Raw genomic sequence first — 21,133 nt, forward strand, 5'->3', positions numbered from 1 at the left:
TGGGAGGGCGACTCCACCTATCATGTCCAGCAGGCCTAGGGAAGCAGCTTCGCTCTTTGGGTCACCTTCGTCCCAAAGAGCATCACACAGTTCGGCCACCGAAGATGCAGGCGACGACTGCCAAGATCCAGAAAATTTTCTGCCTTCATCTCACGACGAGACTGAGAACAGGTACGCTATTTCCAGGGGCAGAGCCACGTTGATGGTGTTTCTTTTGCTCTGATCGAACTAGTTAACAAGCTAGCAAACGACTGAACTTGACGATCGTCCTTCCACAGACCGGGTGCTCATGCATGCATAATACTCTTTTATTTGGTTCATCTTTCCTCGTGTTAGGCAGCGCCTCTTGCCTCGTCTTTCGAAGACAAGCTTTGCGCGCCTCTTAATTTTTTACCATCAACTGTCCTGATTTAATAATGCAGACAGCAGCATCAGCCTGAATATATGTCCTCGTGTTTGTTGTTTTATGTTTTTCCAAAAAATAAACTGAGCATATATGTTCATTATTGAATATGAACTACTATTGCAATTCATCTTTATATTTTTTAGGTTACTTTACATTTCATCTCTCATCACAGTATTCGATATTTCCATTTATATGCAGAACGGACGATGAATGGATCATGTATGTCGTTTGCAAGGGGAGTGACGAGGGAGAAGAATTTGTTAAGGCATATAGAATTGACAAGAGTCAAATCACGCTTGGTAACTTAACAACAATGAAATCAAAATTGGGGTATGGGTCCAGGGACTACATGTACTACAAGCAGAGAAGTGCTGATGATCCTACGACAGCAACACTAAATGATATCGACTACGATGTTGATGCATTAAGAATGATAGATAGTAACGAGGTAGAGAGGGAGCTCAGATTACTTTTATCGAAGAATCCAGTAGCAGACCGATGTGTGGCCATAACACCAATTAAATCCAAAAGAGTTTGCTCAGATCATTATGAAGAAGAAGAAGTGGAAGAATCTGAATTAGATGCATACAAAGATTGGCTAGCTTATATGCATACAAGGAACCAAGCCATGGGTGAGTTATGATGAAGCCCAATATATACATGGATTTTGCAATGCGCTCATGACTGATATAATCATTCCTTTTCAGAGTTTCAAGATATATACAGGGAGGACACAATCAAGACATACGAAGAATGGTTGGGGGTTGAAGGAAAACTTGATGACATCAGTAATATCCCTCTCCTAATTGTCAAACAAATTACCATTCTCTGTCAAACTTCAAATTATGCTAGCTCATCATGTGACAATATTGTCTGCAGATGCGTTTTTGGATTCTAGCAGTCACATACATTCCAGTCAAGACAGCGACCCAACACCTCCAGTGCAGCCACCATCTCATGCTCGCCGTTGGAGAAACGGAAATGGTAAGTAGTGTTTATTAGGAATTAATTATGTTTCAGTTTTCTGTGTCCGTATATGCATATATATTATGTCGTTTAATATCTATTATTACATTTTGTTCCCATGGAATAGGCTCAGAAAATGGGAAGAAAAGAGGACATGGTCCCCTAAAAGGCTTGAAGGCAATCTCCAAGAGACTCAAGGCGGGCAATCAGAATATGAAAGTTGAGTTCTCCAGACTTGGAGGACCGGTAGGTGAGAACTACCGCACGTTCACTGATGAAATAGTAATGTTTACAAGGAAAAGGGCGCCACTCATTGGAGTGAGATCGTGGAAAGATATCCATCAAGATGTAAAAGAGTCAATAGCATCTGATATATTGGTAATAATAATGTTTGCTTGTGTATACATTTTAATTATAAACTAACGTAACAACTGACCTAGTATTTGCATGTTCTTATAACTATATAACAGGCTAGGTGGGACATTGAGGATAATGATAATTCAAGGACAATCATATGGGGCATTGCTAAGGAGCGTTACAAAGGATGGCGTTCAACTTTCAGTGCTACAGCCAAGGCATACAACAACTACCACGAGAGAATGTTACATAAGCCTGCAGAATTAGATATTGTTGAATGGCACTATCTGTTGAAGTATTTTAGGACTGCAAAATTCCAGGTTTGTTCCACATTGTTACTATTATTGACAATACTAATTTCGTACAAATGGCTATGTCTGAATCATTAAGATTATTATTCAAATCTATGCATTCTGTAGGCAAGGAGCATACAGAATTCTGGGATTCGATGCCAAAAAAGACCACACATTTGTCAGGCTCCAAGCCTTATGCTCAGTGCAGCTATGAGAAGGTAATAACTGGAAGTGCACATCTACAAGCTTTTTTGCTAGATGAATTACTAACTTGTTATGTTCTTGGCATATCAGAGAGACCCAGAAACTGGTGAGGAGCCCAATGATATGGAACTTTGGTTTATAACTCACAGTAAGGATGGGCAATGGAAAGACCAAGAATCTAGGGATGTCTATGTGAGTTCTAAATGAATTTGTACATAAGTCCATCCAAATAGAGAATGCATGCAATTTCTTCTTCAACCAACTCCTCCATCTGTGCCTTGTAAATGTTAGGAGAAAGCAAGCAGCCTTATCTCTGAGGCAGAATCAAATGCAGACGGAAACTTCATTACCCAAAAGGAAAAGAACGAAATTTTCCAGAAGGCATACAAGGCAGTCACAACGTGCAAATCAACCAGGTTGCATGGTAATGGGTACCTGGCAAAAAACCCAACTAGAAGGCAGCTGCTGAATGCGGATCGCCAGGAACAAATTCGTATGGAGGAGCAACTGCATCAGGAGCACCTCGAGCTCATGGGATCATTTGGGCAGCTACAAGAACAAATGGCAACATGGGAAGCTAACAGGGAAGCCGAAAGGATAGAACATGCAGATCGATGAAATGAAAAAGGCAAGGGAGGCTGATTTACAAGCGCTTAGGCAAGAGCTCCTATCGATGATGCAAGCAGCACATGGACATACAGCGTTTCAGCAGGTACTAGTCAAGCTAGTTATTGAATGACTTTCTTTCCTTAGGTTCTATATCTAATTGTCTGTACCATTTCATAGATTGTCCAACCAACAACATCTATCCAGGCAAACAACAATGTGACTACATTTGCAAAGGTGGCAGCGGCTGCAACAAACATGAGTACTGAAGAAGTTGAGCCAACCCCACAGCATGTGGTCCCTTCACATCAGGTTGTTTGTGAATTGACAACTTTTTAGTGCTATCATTAGATACTTAACAAAATGGAGCCTAATTATTTCCTTCCAACTTTTTTATTCCTAGGAAAAGCCTCAACGCAACCCAAATCAATCTCAAGTCACTGATATACCAAGGGCAACCGGCATTCGCACTACAAGAAGTAGTACATCAGCAAGCAATAATGAAGCAAATATGGCATCGGCCCCGGCATTCATTACTACAAAACAGCTAAAGGATAAAGCTGCTAAAAGACAACAAGCCGCCAAAAAGACAGGAGGTGAAATTTTTGTTTCTCCACTACCTGCTGTGAATGTTTCTGTTTCGACTGTCAAAGTATTTATAGTTGTCTTAATTATTTGCTGTCATTCTGTTAATTTTATGATGCGCAATGAAACTTTGGTTAACCTGTCTGCTGTTGCTGCCTCCTTTTCATAATTTCAGTTTACTTCATGCTAAAAAATGCTATTCTTTCTTTTCAGCAAACTAAGGCAGTTCGAATGGAGCAAACAAGTGATGGGACCATTTTGAAGTCACCCTTTGTTGATCAAGTGATGGGATCGTCTTAAAGTCACCCTTTACCGATCAAGTTCTTCATTTCTTATCAAATTAGCCTACTATGTGTGTTGAAACAATCTGGTGTTGCAAACTTATTACTATTTCAGTACTACGTGTGTCATGGAATTTTACATTGAATGGTTGAATCTTGATTCATGAATGATAAATGCTTAATTATTTTTTGATCCTGTATTATATTGTTTTAAATTATTGGTGATACAAATAATTGAGCATGGCATAATAGACATGTGGCAATAGCTACAAAAGTATGGAGGCAACACCATTCGTGGCAAATGAGAATTCATCCTATCGCAACCCGACTTTTTTAGTGTCACAAAGGGTCGTGCCAATACGAAGTTCCACATGTAGCAACAAACTATTATGGTGGTAATAGAGGCATGAACTTTTGCCTACCAAAATGTTTACGAAGCAATAGAGGAGATTGTCGGGTTTTATCCGGCTGCACACCGAGGGGTATACCCAAGGTGGTAAGTTTTGGGTTGGGATGCACCGAGATTAGGAACTCGAAGGTGCAGACAACACAAGATTTAGACAGGTTCAGGCCGCAATATGCGTAATGCTCTACGTCCTGTATGATGGTTTGTATTGCCTTGATGTTGATCTGGTGATCTTCTGTTTTGAGAGGGGTCCCTGACCTCCCTTATATATCCGAGAGGCCAGAGTTACAAAGATACGAACCAATACCAGCTAAGGAATCATACCAGAACATATCTCGAGTAGATTCTCCCTGTATGGGTTAGCCTTATCTCTTATTTAAACGGAATAAACAAGAGATAAACAAGATGAATAAGAGATAAGACGGACTTAATCTCTTAGACCTCTTTAAACTACGTTATGTGCCCAGCCCGGTGGCCCCGGGTCTGACAAGCCCCCGAGCTCTTCGTAGCTGAGTACTGCAGGCTTATCGAGTACTTTCGAAGCAGTCTTCGACTTCTTCTGAAGCTTCATCTTGAAGTCCTTCTTCGAGTACTTGCTTGGCTGCGTCGAAGCTATGAGGTGCTCATGCCCTGAATTTTTGTTATGGTGTGCGATTTAAAAATCGCACTCCATATGGAGTAGCCCCCGAGCCTTAGGTTGAATCGGAGAATCAGGCTGAGGGTCCCATTTGTCTGTAATCCTCCTTACCTACTCTTCGAATAAATTCGAAAAATAAGTAGTCGATGCCACGTACCCCGCAGCCCCCGAGCCTTGAACCCAAATCTCCCAGGTTTGGGAAAAAGGATCCAAGAATCGTGGCGTTGGTGTTACTCTGAAATCCTGAGAAAAACTCTTTGCTTTCTGCATAATGAAAGTAAGCCTCCCGCTGGTTTATTTAACTGCGCGGTGACTTAAGGTTTCTTCTGCACTCTCAGTCTTCATATGAGTCTTCTTCGAGTAGTTTTGTGGCATCCAGCCCCCGAGCTTACGAGCCAGGAGAGCCGAAGGAGCCATGTCGAGTAGTGCGCATCGCCCAGCCCCCAAGCCTGGGAACTAGCAGAACTGTGATGGCACGCCGTGCTGCCTGGAGGGTTGTTGCTGAAGCTTGATCTGAAAAAAGATAATGCATACATTATGTAGCATAATGCGAAGATACCGAGTAGTACTCAGTAATAATATGAAGGAACCAAAATTTATTCGGTGTAAAAATTTCGCGTCTTGCTCTTGCTAGGCCATGTAATTTCCCCGGGCAGTTAGCCTGTTACGTTTAAGCACCTGATCCCTGATGGCCATAGACCATAGCGTAGGGAGCTCAGCCGCATGCACGCGTAGGAGCATAGGCTTACAGAAGAGTCGAGGTTTCACGGATTAAGGCATGTGCTACCCGAGTACTTTAGCAACCGTTAAGAGAAGACAAAAAAAGTCGTCATGCGACAAAGAGGATGCGCGGTGCGCATAAAGTAGTCGGCGATGTGTAGCTCTAGAGGGTTTTGTACCCATCGAGAGACATACACGCATAAGTAGTCGGCGAGAGCGTGTGTGGCAACACGCAAAGATCTATACTTCCATAGGGCGTAGTCCCATGAAGCCTCCAGCACTCAGAACACAACCTTGTGGCGTAGCCTCCGTAGTCAGTGTCATAAGGCCGTGGCAAAGCCGCCAGCACTCGGTGCATCAAGTCTGTGGCAGAGCCTCCAGTACTCGGTGCACCAAAGCTGTGGCTGTCGGTCTAGCATCCCAGGAGTAGTCGATCAGGGCGTAGCCCCCAAGGATTTCATGCCCATCGAGAGGTGTACCCGAAAAGGTAGCCGATCCTGTGAAGAACAAGTCGGAAAAGGTATAAATCACTTAGCTTGATTCGTGGACGAATATTGACGAAGCCGTGGAGCTCGTTGATGGAGCTGCGACGGTTTGTTGATGAAGCTCGACTAGTCGGAGTCGATTCCGACTAGTTTTCAAGTCGAGACGAGTAGTTGAAGTAGTCGTCGGCCGGCTGCCGGTCGTCCTCGTGAAGTCAAAGTAGTCGAACTCGTCGCTGCTACGCGTGGTTATTGCAGCACAAGCCGAAGTTGAACCGGGTCGTCGAGGTCGACTGCGGTGGTGCATCGACGTTGCAGCGCGAGGTGAAGTCGAGCCGAGTAGTCGAGATCGATGTAGCCGTTCGCTGAAGGATCCGATCTCAAACTCGATGAATCGACTCGTCGATGCACATGCGTGAAGGTAGCAATCCGCCACCTGGTGAACTAGAAAGATGCTGTCGAGTTCGCCGGTGGATCTTCGATGCGCACCCCTACCTAGCGCGCCAGCAGTCGGGTTTTATCCGGCTGCCCACCGAGGGGTATACCCAAGGTGGTAGGTTTTGGGTTGGGATGCGCCGAGATCAGGAACTCGAAGGTGCAGACAACACAAGATTTAGACAGGTTCAGGCCGCAATATGCGTAATGCCCTACGTCCTGTATGATAGTTTGTATTGCCTTGATGTTGATCTGGTGATCTTCTATTTTGAGAGGGGTCCCTGACCTCCCTTATATATCCGAGAGGCCAGAGTTACAAAGATACTAACCAATACCAGCCAAGAAATCGTACCAGAACATATCTCGAGTAGATTCTCCCTGTATCGGTTAGCCTTATCTCTTATTTAAACGGAATAAACAAGAGATAAACAAGATGAATAAGAGATAAGACGGACTTAATCTCTTAGACCTTTTTAAACTACGTTATGTGCCCAGCCCGGTGGCCCCGGGTCTGACAGAGATCACATCTAGCAACCAATCAAGTTTTGTGGCAATAGAGTGCTCCACCTATAGCCTCCAAACGATTTCGGTGGTAATAGAATGTCCCACCTATAACAACCATCCCTAATGCATGGCAATAGAGTTGTCCACCTCTAGCAACCAAACGAACCTGGTGGCAATAGAGGGAACCACATATAGCACCCAAAACACTTTAGTGGCAATAGAGGTGCTTGCCCTATAGCAACCACAACTAGAGTGTAGCAATACAATGCTTTGCAACGCAAGATTTTACACATTGCAACGCGTTGGGTACGATGCGATTGAACCTCTGGCAATAGCAGATGCGTCACAATAGGATAACTTACAACCAACACGAGCGTGCCCTTAGATGCTAGTTGCAACGCCTAATTGTGTTGTAATAGAAAAACAATTGCAACCAACAAAAGACATTCGAGGTTGAAGGCTAATACCACGGGACCTTTTGCAGCACTTTTTTATGAAATTGTTTGGGTGCAATTGTGGCTATTGCACCCAAAAAGGGCATATTGCAACGCATTTCCTGTGTTGTATTAGGGGGAAATTCTAGTAGTGTCTCTCCCTTTCCTCCCGCAAGGCCCAGCCAGCCGGCCTTTTCTTCCCCACCCCCCACGGCCCAGTCGGCCCAGCTGCGTCGCCCTCTCTCTCCCATCCCAACCGGGCGCTCTCCTTGCCCTCTCTCCCTCACCCCGCCCGCCTGGCGAGTCCTTCCCCGACCTCGAGCCAGACTCGGGCTCAAACCTTTTTCCCTCTGTTCCCCCATCTTCTTGCGCGCGTGATGCCTCGCCGGAGCTCCGCAACCGCGTGCCGCCGCCATCCACCTTTCCCCGGCCCCGGCTCCTCGTCCAAAGCCCCTAGATGCGTTCCCTGTAGTGCCCGTGTTCTCCCCGTGCAGCTCGCGTGTGAAACCAAGCCCGGACGGGCATTTTCGGCCAAGTTCGGCAAGCCTACCGCCGCCCGCTGCCGTGAGCTGTCGCCGCCGGCGCCAGCGCCGCCACTCGTGCCGCCCCAGCCCCACGCAGCCGTTAGGATCCCGATCCGACGGGTTAGATCTAATCTAACTCGAGTCAAATAACCCCATATCGGTCAATCCTAGGATATTTTTGCACTTTAGCCCCTGAGTTCTATCGAAATCAACCCGCAGTCAACGGGAGTTCAAAAGTATTCATGAGTAGATCCTTGCTCTTCTATTTAAGCCCCGGTCTTTTTTTAAAATAGAACCCGCCATCCCTAGCCCCTCTGTTTTTCAATCTAAACCCTAGATTTAAGGTTTAATTATTTTTTAGCCCTCGGTTTCTTTGTCCAGAGCCCTTCTAGTTTCAAATCTTCTACAAATAAGCCTCTGGAATCATGTTTTAGCCATAACTTCCCTGTTTTAACTCCATTTTCATCGATTCTCACACTCACGCGATCCTTGCGACGTGTACAGTAGCTTTATAACGTTGCTTTGCTCTATTTATACTATTTGGTGTACTGTTCTTATTTATTGTATTTGTTTATTTGTATGTAGTTGGGTGTTGCGATAGATGGTGCGCAGTTCGATGGTCTGCAAGAGTAAGGCTTTGAAGACGCCCCTGAGCAGTAGCAGTACTTTGAAGAAGGCAAGTGGTTCTTGATCATATTCTGATACTAAAAACTTCTAAATACACACATTTACTTTATATGCATGCATGTGTCTATAATATGATGGATCCCAAAAATAAGGATATGCCTAGTTTCTTTTAAACTTCCTTGATTAAACCTAGGTTGTTATTTATATTGTAGCTACGCTAGTTGCTTTTACTTAGACTTTGGCTGGATAACCTGGAAATTTATGCTACACTTGTTTTACTTCATGTTCCGGTAATAATTTTAAGATCATTGCATTAATTGGAACATGAAGAACCATCTAGGAAAATAGTGCAACCACAATACTACATGGCTCTGGTCTTAGCTAATTAATTATAAACTTTAGCTTATGATAATCTTATCGAAAGGGCAAAAGGGATTGCATCATCGGGGTATAGCTCGGTCCTCTTGAGGGTATGATATGATCCTGGTTAAGGCATCTGCCTCATTAGGGAGAGTTATAACCGCTTTGACTTGAAACCTTAGCGGATTGTCATAAGTTAGGGAATCTTTGTAAAGGCCTCGTAGTGAATCCCTGCCACTCACCTCGGAAGTGTTTAAGATCCTTGCAAACCCAGGCATTAAGGGAAACACGAGTTGTGGGTAAAGTGTACAACCTCTGCAGAGTAAAAACTGATATATCAGCCGTGCTCACGGTTAAGAGCGGCTTGGACCCTCACATGATAATTGAACTTTAAGATGATCTAAATTGATGTTCTTTATTTATGTTGTTGCTAATTTTTATCTCTATTATTTATTTAAGGGTTGGTATATACTTAGAGTTAATGCTCGCTAAATAAAACTTGGTCAACTAAAAATGCTTATCGCAGTCAAACCAGTTATTCTTTGTTTATGGCCTTGTATGTCATATAATTTACTCCACTTGCTGAATACCAACCATAAGTGTACTTACGCTTGTTTATTAAAATCAGTGCTGCTCAGAACAAGATAATTGTCCAGAGTTCCCTGAAGATTTTGAGGAGTTCTATGCGTATGTCTCCCAGTCATCTGCCTGTGAAGTCGAAGTCTGCTGCTAGTTATAAATATTTATTTATTCGCTTAAGATTAAGTCTTTCGATCATGTAATAAAGTACTATGATAACCTCTTTCGTTATAATATTGTTTCGGGTATACACTTGTATCGTCTATCATATATGTGGAACTAGATCCTGACGCACATATGAGATGCATTCGGTTCCTTTCCAAAACCGGGTGTGACAACGGGCGGTCAGGTTACACCTTATAAGTGCGCTCCACGAGCGTTCTCTTTTTCCACGCAGCGTCAACTGCTCTATTTTTCTATCAATGGTTGCTACAATACTCGGGTAGCGTACGTTTTAATTCATGAAACCTCGACTTTTCTGTACGCCTATGCTCCTATGCGTGCATGCGGCCGTGCTCACTGCACCACAGTCTACGGGTATCAGGGATCAGGTGCCTAAACATAATAGGCTACCTACCCAGGAAATTATACGACCCAGCAAGTGTACAACGCGAAAAATTTTACATGCATTTTACAATGTTGGGATTTGCTCCCAACACAATATCATGTATATCAATTACAATATACTTTTATGTTTACCTTGCAGGGGACCTAACCTGGACCATGCTGCTGGGCGAGTCGGATTCAACTCTGAGTAGTTCGCTTCCTCAACAATCGACTTTGTGAGAACGCTCGACTACACGTTGCAGACTGCAACAACTACTCGTTGGATTCGACTTTGACTAGTTGGGTTCATCAACAACCGTCGGTGACTACTTGACTTCATGAAGAATGCACGGCGACACGCTGGCAACTACTTCGACTACTCATTTCGCCTACAAGACTAGTCGGAGATGACTATGCTTGGCGACACGCTGGCGACTACTTCGAATACTCATTTCGCCTACTAGACTAGTCGGAGATGACTATGCTTGGTGACACGCTCGCGACTACTTCGACTACTAGTTTCGCCTACAAGACTAGCCGGAGATGACTATGCTTGGCGACACGCTGGCGACTACATCAACTACTTGTCTCGCCTACAAACTAGTTGGAATCAACTCCTGACTAGTCGGATTCATCGACAGTTGAAGATCCAGCGGCAACTTGGCAACTCGTCTAGCTCCTAGCCTCTGGGGCTGGATACGACACGACTCTCAGCAACGAAGGTTTGATTTGAGCAGTAATTTAGGACACTTTTTGGTGAAGTATTTGTTTAACCATTTTTCAGGGAAGACATCCTAAAAAAAAGCGGTTTTTCAGATTTTTGAACCAATTTGCCCATCTTAACCATCAAATCTTTACTGCCATATATTGCATGCCACGATTCTTTGGATTCAAGGCTCAGGGGCTGCAGGGACATGTGTCATCAGCAACCTATTTTTTAAATCTTTTGGAAGATAAGGACAGAAGACTCAAGACTAAATTGACCCTCAGCCTGATTCTACGAGTCAACCTAAAGCTCGAGGGCTACTCCATATGGAGTGCGAGTTCAATTGCACCCCATATAAAAGAAGTCGTGACAACTACTCAGGGCATGAGTGTCTCATAGCCTCGATGTAGCCGAGGAAGTATTCGGAAGACACCTTCAAGATGGAGTTCGGAAGAACTTGAAGACGCCTTTAGAAATACTCAGATGACTGCAGTACTCGACTATGAAGAGCTCGGGGGCTTGTCAGACCCAGGCCCACGGGACTGTGCACATGGCCTACATCTTACAGGATAAGGGGTGGGACATGGCCCACGCCCTACACCGGTTGTAACTACTCGTAGAAGGACTACTCATACAGTAGTAAAACTAGTCGAAGACAGTAGGAAACTACCCGAAAAGTACTCGGGTAGGACTCCTGGGCTTGTATCCGACCAAGACTTCCATGTAACCCCATCCCCCAAGACTATATAATGGCGGACAGGGACCCCCCCCCCCCCCCAAACAGGAGATCACCCGATCACCACCTAAGTAAATACAAACCACACAAGATGTAGGGTATTACACTCCCGGCGGCCCGAACCTGTCTAAACTTTGTGTTCCTTGCATTTCGAGTTCCTAATCTCGGTGACACTCTACCTACAAACTCACCACCTCGGGGGTATCCCTCGGTGGGCGTGGCGGTAAAACACCGACAAAACCGCTTGTGTTGCTGCCGCTGTAGCTGCAACGTACTCTACTTCACATGATGATAGAGCCACCACACGTTGCTTGAGCGATTGCCAACTCACCGGGCACTTCCCAAGGTAGAAGAGGTTGCCGCTGGTGCTCTTGCAGTTGTCGATGTCGCCGGTGTGGTCACTGTCGCTGTAGCCAGCCAACTGAGTTGTTTCGGTTGACTTCTCGTAGCATAGACCATAGTCAAGTGTGCTGTTGACATAGCGGAGGATGCGCTTCACTGCCTTCATGTACTCTTCAGTCGGCCTGTCCATGAAACGACTCGCAAACCCAACCGCAAAGGCCAGATCTGGTCGCGTGTGGAGGAGATACTAGAGACTTCCGACTAGTCGACAGTACTCGGTGGATTCGACTTCTGGAGCGGTGCTATCGCGGCTCAGGCGCAGCCTTTCCTCCATGGGCGTCTGGGCAGTGTGGCACCCCTCCATCCCGCCAATCTTCACGACCTGTGTGGTGTACTGTGCTTGGCTCACAGTGATGTGCCTGCCCTCCTAATGCACCTCAATGCCAAGGTAGAAGGAGAGAAGCCTGAGATCACTCATCTGGAATTGGCCCTTCATCTCCTCCTTGAACTTGTCGATGGCCTGCTCAAATGACCCGGTGCCACCAGATCGTTGACGTAGACACCGACCAGCAGTGGCTCCTTGTGCTTGCCACCGTCCCGCTTGTAGATGGCGTTCTCGTGCGCGCTCTGCTTGAAGTCGAGTGCTTTGAGCGTCGAGTCAAGCTTCGCGTTCCAGGCCCGCGGCGCCTGCCGTAAGCCATAGAGGGCCTTACGCAGCTGCAGCACCTTTCCTTCCTCCCCTGGGATGACGAACCTGGCGGGCTGCTTGACGTAGACCTCCTCCTTCAAATCTCCGTTCAGGAAGGCCGACTTGACGTCCATGTGGTGGACAGTCCAGCCCTCCTAAGCTGCAAGGGCCAGAAGCACTCTCACCGACTCCATGCAAGCCATAGGCGCATAGACCTCATCAAAATTGATGCCGGCCTGCTGAATAAAGCCGTGCGCCACCAGTCGCACGTTGTGTTTGATCACCTCATCCGCCTCGTCGCACTTCAACTTGAACACCCACTTCAGCCCAATGGCCTAGTGCCTAGCTGGGAGATTGTCCAGCTCCCAAGTCTTGTTGCGCTCAACCGAGTTGATTTCATCATGCATTGCCACTCGCCAAGCTTCCTCTCGCTTCGCCTCAGCAAAGGAGCATGGCTCCCCCGTGCTAGTGAGCATCAACTCTGCCTCCTCGAACTCTACTTGCTCAAGGCTTGGGTACGGCTCACTGAGCAAGTCTTCCATTGTGCGATAGCGCAATGGGGCATCATCGTGGTCATTGTCGAGGCGTGAGTTGTTGTTGCCGTAGGTCGAGGAAGAACTCGGAGCAGCGCTTGGAGGCGAATCAGCACTCGGAGCGACCTCAAAAGTACTCGAAACGCCCTCCAAAGTACTTAGAGTCGCACCAGCCAGAGTAGAGGGAGTCGGTGAAGTGGTCATGGGGGTCGCCTCACCCCCAGAGGTACTCAAAATGGAGCTCGAAGTACTCGGAGACATGCCAGGAGGGGTTGTGGGGGTCGGAGAAGTACTCAAGGGGGTCGGATCTCCCCCCAAACTTGGCGCAGACTCCTCCGCAACCACCGCAACTTCCACCAGGTACTCGATGATGAAGTCGGAGTTGCACCCAGTGTTGCCATCTTCCTCCTGCGACCAGCTCCAGCCGTGATCTTCATCAAATACAATGTCACGTGCTGTGCGCACATGTGTGTCACCAGGTCCAGCACCCGGTAGGCCATGACTCCTTCCTCGTAGCCGATGAAGACGCCTGGAGTCGATCGATCTTCAAGCTTGCTGTGGTGCCCGAGTTCCTTCACGTACGCCAAGCACCCAAAGGTGCACAGGAACTGGACCATCGGCTTGCTTCCATGCCATGCCTCATATGGCGTCTTGTCGGAGAGGGCTCGAGTGGGCGAGCGGTGGAGGAGGAACACCACCATGCTCACCGCCTCTGCCCAGTAGATGATCGGCATGCCCCTCTGCTTCAGCAGTGCACACACCATAGCCACCACCGTCTGGTTGCGCCGCTCCACCATGCCGTTCTGCTGGGACTTGTGGGGCGCAGAGTGGTGCCGCTCCACACCTTGGCCAGCAAAGTACTTAGCGACGAACGCCAATGTAAAATCGCCGCCGTTGTCAGTGCGGAACACCCTCAGGTTCCTCCCGCACTTGTTCTTCACAACCACCTGGATCTTCTTGAAGGACTCTGGCGTGCTGCTCTTCTCTGCAAGGAAGGCTGCTCACCTGTACCTTGTGGCATCATCTACCAGCAGCAGGATGTAGCATTGACCTCCTGGAGTCACCGGTGTGATGGGGCCGCACAAGTCACCGTGTACGAGATCGAGCGGCTTGTCCACCCTATACTTGGCCTGCTTGGGGAAGGGGGCGCGCTAGTGCTTGCTGGTGATGCAGACGTCGCACAGCTACTCAATGTGAGCCAACTGCGGTAGCCCGCGCACCATGCTCTTTGGCCCCATCTATTGCAGAGCGCCAAAGTTGACATGCCCGAACTGATCATGACACTGCCAGGCATTGTCGCCACGACGTGCGGTGAGGCAGACTGGCCTCGCGACCTCCAACCGCAGCACATAGAGCCTGTTCTCGCTGCGGGGAACCCTTGCCAATAGCCGACTCTCATGATCACGGATCCACAAGACACCATCCTCGATGTGAATCTTGGACCCGATCTTGTCAAGTTGCCCGACTGAGATGATAGAGTTGCACAGTTTCGGGATGTAGTAGACCCCATCTAAGGCCTTGTGTTCTCCGTTCCTCCCGGAGAAGATGACGGTGCCACAGCCCTAGATGGGCACGTCTGACCTGTCGCCAAACTTGACCGAGCCGTGCAAGGCCCGATTGAGGTGGGAGAAGATGTCGCACCGCTTTGTCATATGGTTGGTGGCCCCTGTGTCCAGGTACTACCCTTCTATCAACTCGTCGTACCTGCCGCTACCGAGGTAGACTTGAGCCCGAGGCTCCTCGATGCAGGTCATCATTGCAGCCGCTGTTGCAGGCAAGGGAGCAGGCTCGCGGCTGACCCCGTGGTCGCCTGAGTGCTTATCAGCCGCCTTCTTGACCGTCTCGACTACTTCTTTGATTTCCTACATAGAAAACAACTCAATTTGCGGCTCTTCTGAGTGGTTTTCCACGTAGACGACCATCTTGACTCTTCTTTGACATCCTGTACAGAAAACAACTCAATTTGCGGCTCCTCCGAGTGGTTTTTCACGCAAACTTGTGCCATGAACAAGCACGACTCTTCTTCTGCCTAGGCCAGGTGCGCTTGCCCCTTCTTAGGCCGCTTGCACTCACATGCCCAATGGCTAGCACGGCCACAGTTGTGGCAGGTGTCATCGCGCGGTGGCTTCCTCACCTCACCGCCATCGACTTCTTTCTTCTTTGGAGCCGGCGGGCGCCACCGCTTACTCCTCTTGCCTCCGGACCTGGGCGGACCCTCGCCCGACTCACGATCTCGTCGACTCGGCGCATCAGCATACAACAGCTTGCCCGGGTCACGATTTGAGTCAACGCGGTCCATGCGGTCCTCTTGCGCCTTCAGGCGCCCAGTCATCTCTTGCAGCGAGAGGGAGGAGATGTCTAGCAGCATCTCAATGGACGTCACCAGATGGTCGAACCGAGGTGGAACTGACCGTAGGAGCTTTTGCACTACTCACTGCTCCTCTATTTCCTCACCTAGCTCCTCCAGGTTGATGATGAGGTTGGACATGTGTAGAGTGAAGTCGTCCACCTTCTCGCTGATGCGACACGTCATGGCTTTGAGTTCCCTCGCAGCTGCTGAGCCCTGCCCTTCCGGACTTTGTCGCTGCTGATGCACATCATCTTGATGGCATCCCATGCTTCTGCAGCCGACTTCTTCTTGGCCACCCACAGCACCATCTCTGATGGTACTGAGAGGATAAGGACCTCTCTGGCCATGCAATCTTCCTAGAAGTCACAGTCGCCATACTGAGAGGTTGCGGGCTTGGAGCATCACCTTCATGACCAGGCTCTAGTAGGTGTAGTTGGATCTTGTCAGCGTCGGGTACTTCGCGCCACTCGACTCCTTCACCACCCTCTAAATGGTCAGCCACTCCCCATCCCGGTAGTGCCACCCGCACGGGGAAGGGGAGGGACGCCTCCGATGGCGATGCAAGGTTACAGAGCCATTTGACGATGACCCCCCCCCAATCTTCCTCACCAACCGGCTTCTTCTCCTTCTTCACCTGCCGCTTTGGATCCTTTGGCCGCTTGTCCTTGGGCGTCACCTGCCGCTTTGGGTCCTCTGGCCTCTGGTCCTTGGATGTCAGGTCCTCCTTCCCAAGGAGACCTTCTTCGCCATCGACCGGCTTCTTGCTCTCACTTGAGCCATGCCTAGACCTATCGGGCTTCCCGGATGGAGATATTGATCCAAAGGATACTTAACCTAGGCTCCTAATATCAATTGTTGGAAATCCGCCTCCCACCGAGTGGTTTCTCAGGCACAACTGAGTAGTTTGCCTGAGCTGGGAAGAGATGAACGCACACACACATTTCAGTTTATTTGCACTAGAGCTCCAATTGGATGCTTGTTGCTGCTGTGAGCTTTGATTTAAGTACATGTCCCAAGGGAACATGGTACAATAAAGTGGCGCCAGGCACAAGACAAGACGCAAGTTACAAGGAGAGTGGACCTTGGTCCACCGGCTGCACGCAAGCAGAACCAGGGTTAATGCCCCAACATAGTTTGGAGTTTGAACTAAAAAAACTCACATGGCAATGTTCCATGTAAGTTGAATGATGGAACAGCAACAACAAAGCCTTCTAGTACCAAGCAAATTGGGGTAGGCAAATTGGATGATGGAAATGTAAGGAAGATCGGTAAGAGACTATTGTCGATAGAATGGCACGACAAAATCGCCATACACTACAAGAAAATAGCGTAATTTCATCGGCCAGAAACCATCGAAAATAGCCCGAAAGCCATCGAAAATATGTATTTTCGTCGGTAGGCCGACGGAATAAAATTGACGAAAATGAACGAATTTTCGTCGGCAACCGACGAAAATACATCTATTTTCGTCGGCCAGCGAGGCCGACGAAACTGTACAACATATTTTCTTTGGCCCGACCAGCCAACGAAAATGATACAGTTTGTTTCGTCGGTCTCGAAGACCGACGAAAATAATGGTAGCTATTTTTGTCGACTTCCCTAGCCGACGAAAATACTGGGCGCCTGCTAAAAAAACAGCTGCATAATAATTTTTTAGAATTATAAATTGCAGTTAATTAACATATCCATAAGCATAATTATGAAATACATCATCACACAATCATGAAATACATCCAATAAGTGAAATCATGAAATCCATACTCTAAATGACATATATATGTCAATCAAACGCAAAAGCAGAAATCAAGGAGGGGTAATATTATGTCCGCTGCCACCGTCACCTCCAAAAATATTATGCTGCTGTCGATGGTGGCGTGGATGGGCTGCTAGAAACTCCTTGAGGATGACTACTCATCGAACCCTGATTATAGACAAAGTTAAATGTATATAGTACATATACATAAGAAAATTTGAGCATTGCTAGTTATACGAAAGAATTACCACTTGTGGAGATGGTAGATGCACGTATGGTACAAAAGTCGGCTGTGGTGGAGGAGGCGAAGAAAGAGGTGGCAAATTAAATTGTGATCCAAGGGTAGCCGCTAACATTTCCTAAAAACCGATAATAGATCAAGTATCTTATAGCAATGAAAAGTGCACAACGACTTGAAAAATATCAAACTTGCATAGTATCTGAAGCTGTCGTTGCTGAGCGAAAAAACCTTGCATGTACTCGTGTTGTTGCCTTGCCCATTCCTCTTGCCTCTGCATCGCCTTTCTATGCTGCCTTATCTCCTCCTACAGTCGACTTTCCCTTTTGTAGCCCCAAGAACTCTGAGAGGACTAAAAAGACCTTGCCTCACTCAAAGACCACTTGTATCAATAACGCCATTCAACATGCTGAACCTGCCATGCTTCTTCCCTCCCCCGCTTGAGTATAAGGCACCGACATCCACATCACTTCTCCTCCAATCGTACTCCTCCCCATGACGTGCCACCATTTCATCACCATATCTCACCTACCATTCAAGCAACCAATAGTAAGATAATATTCAAATCATCGCTTAATTGAAATCAAATTGTTTTACTAACCAGAGTCTATGTGGCATTCTCACTGCAAAGTAACTCTGGCTGTGTAGGATCTGAGCCGTGATGGCCTCGAATGTATGTCTCAGTATAGCTTGGGGCCACCCCACTTTGTGCCTCCTGCCAAAGAAGAAATTGTGATATTGCAAGCAAGTACATAATAATCAAATTGAAATAATAAACACCTACCATTCGATGAGCCAAACGAAGGTGTCCATCGGCTCCATATCTTTGTGTAACCCGTGGTCCTGCTTGACGATTAGCTCTCTTCATCTTGGATTTTTTCACAAAGCTGGGTGAAGCCCAATAAGCACAAAGTGCTCGCCAAGCATCTGGACACTTGCTCAACCAAGGCAAACCGCTAATATCAACTTGAAGATACTCATCCTCTCGGAGATATATCTCAGAAGCGCCCAGTTTCTTGTTCATGTCTTGCAGCTTTATTTTTTTTGTAGTATAAGCAAACACAATGTATACGAGCATTGGACATCATATCCCTGACCACCTTCGTCGCTGCCTTGTCAAACACAGAATGAGCCCTAGCTTGTAGGCACTGCTCCTCCCCCTCCGGCAAACGATACCTCTCCGAAAAAGGAAAAAAATAGTTAGACAACTTATAAATAAATCAAATAGATAGTAGTTATGCAAGTTATACAAGTTACGACAAAAAAGTACCCAGAACTCCTTCCAAACCCTCGCTGCAGTCGTGACGCCCTGATCATCTGATTACAGCTTATAGTGCTCCCACTTCAATGCAGGCTGAAGAACACCTCCAATAGTGAAACCGATAAAGTGTTCCCAATGTTGCATTCCCAGGTCTTAATCTATTTCTTCCCTCCCAACAAATATCATCCCACTGCCTACAATTAGAATATGATACCCATCATATTTCTTACTTAAACTATACAAAATATTGAATGAAACAATCACAACAATAAAATAGATTACTTACCAATCCCCAAGTGGTCTAATCTATCAACGATTTGCCAGATTGGTAGCTACAGGAGTCATCATATTATTGCCTCTAAATCTAAATATATCGTATTAGTTAGCTAGCTCATATTAAATTTTTAATGAAATGATCATAAGTACCTGAACATAGGTTGAGCAGCAGTATCCTCCTCCTCCTCCTCCTCTTCTTCCTCCTCCTCCGCATCTCCATCTTTCTCCTCGCACCCTTCTCTGTCCTCGCACCCATCTCCCTCTCCAACTCCATCTCCATCGTCATCCAAATTCGCAACATGTTCTTCCTCCTCCGCACCCCTACCTTCCTCTTCTTGCTGTTCAAAGACAAGTAGATATTTAGTCTGATTAAAGAAATTAAATTACACATGCAAACCACATATGACCTACTTGCTGAGCCTTGTCTAGACATCGCTGAAGTGCACTTCTTCGACTGAGGTGAGAACTGCTGCCTCTAAAGAGAGAAGACTATCCGAAGACGCGGACCCATCATTCGACAATCTTCTGACCGGTCAAATGCTTGGGTGGACCCTTAGTAACGATTGTGTCCTTGCGAAAGACATCTCTTTGACTCCTGAATGGGTGATCATGAGACAAGAACCAACGGTGATAATAAAAAAAGCAGAATTTGACACCATATTTCAAATGAAAAGCATCTGTATCACCCATGCATACCGGACAACATAGACGACCGTGCGTGCTCCATCCCAAGAATATTCCATATGCAAGAAAATCATGAATAGACCAAAGAAATGCTACCCGCATATTAGAGTATTCCTTCCTACTGCTGTCATATGTCCTAACTCCATTCCACAAGTCATGCAGCTCATCAATCAATGGTTGCATGAACATGTTCAAACGCTTACCGGGATTGTTAGGCCCAGGTATAATGAGAGTCAAGAACACATACTCATCCTTCATGCATAATGATGGTGGAAGATTGTATGGAATTGTAATCACTGGCCAATATGAGTAGGGGGCAGCATTTGAGTTAAAGGGAGTGAAGCCATCAGTAGCCAACCCAACACGCACATTCCGGGGGTCTCTTGCAAAACTTGGAACATAATGATCGAGAGCCTTCCAAGCCGTACCATCAGATGGATGACTCATGCATCTTGTATTATTATGAATTCCCTCTTTGTGCCATCTCATATGTTTTGCAGTCTTCTAAGATAGGTACAACCTTTGAAGCCTTGGTTTCAAAGGTAGGTACCGTAACACCTTAACGGGCACACTTGTTATCTGCATACTTCCATCTTTGTTCACCACCTTCTTGTATCTGCACTTCTTACAAAATGAACAGTACTTGAGATTTTCATTTTTCTTCCAAAATAATATGCAATTGTTCTCACATATATGGATTTTCTGATACGGCATCCCTAAACCAGCTAACAGCTTCTTTGAGTAGTAAAAGTCTTTCAGGAACTTGTGAGGTTTCGGAAATATGTCCAATATTAATTCAACAAGATCATTGTAAAAACTTACTGAAAAGTTATACTTGGACTTAATAGCCATTAATCGTGTCATAGCAGCAAGCTGTGATAAAGTAGTGGCTCCATATAATGGTTCTTTTGATGACACAAGCACACTAAATATTCCGGGACCTCAGCAGCATTCACGCCCTGCTCGACAAAATCATCCATCATTGCATCCATCCTATCTTCATTTTCCGCAAAGCTATCAAATAGGTTGTATGCCTCCTGCTCTTGTGACTCTCCATGCTCGTACCATCTCTCATATTTGGCATGAAACCAAACTTGCAGAGGTGACACTCCACATCAATCTTGACTTGACGAGAACAATTCTGATACTTGTTACATGGACACTTTGCCAAACCACTGCAAGGAGATAAGGAAAATACATGATCAACAAAAGGATGTGTGTTGACCATCCACTCTCGCGTAGGCATTCCGTTACTTCTCCAACCATTATACATCCAACTTCGATCATCTCCCATTTTCTCAAACTAGCTACTTCATTAACGAAATTGAGAATGTTATTCCTTAACTTTACTAAGAAAATAAAAATTATCAAGTATATGCAACATAAATCTTTTTAGATATTATTAATGCTATATATTTTCTAAGAAATGAATCAGAAATCTTATAACAATCACAAATTTTCTACGAACAGAATCACAAATATAGTTATAATAAGACCAACCACATTTCTAATAGAATTAACCAAAATACAACTACAATCAACAGGTTAATACCTGAGCTCGAGCAGGGGACGGCCGAGAGGAGCGCGTCGGCAGCGGCTCGGACGTGTGGGTGG

The 21,133-nt window shown here is 46.4% G+C and overlaps 1 long non-coding RNA gene across 1 annotated transcript; it reads right to left on the reverse strand.

Moving 5' to 3' along the window:
* Window positions 1–17,765: 17,765 nt before the first annotated feature.
* Window positions 17,766–18,479, reverse strand: LOC112877892. Its single transcript, XR_003225582.1, has 3 exons — window positions 18,083–18,479; window positions 17,900–18,013; window positions 17,766–17,826 (listed from the first exon to the last, which is right to left on the reverse strand). It is a non-coding gene; the product is annotated as an uncharacterized LOC112877892 (long non-coding RNA).
* Between the last annotated feature and the right edge of the window lie 2,654 nt (window positions 18,480–21,133).

Source organism: Panicum hallii, chromosome 1 (assembly GCF_002211085.1).
Source record: "Panicum hallii strain FIL2 chromosome 1, PHallii_v3.1, whole genome shotgun sequence".
In the NCBI taxonomy this organism is placed as follows: Eukaryota; Viridiplantae; Streptophyta; class Magnoliopsida; order Poales; family Poaceae; genus Panicum; species Panicum hallii.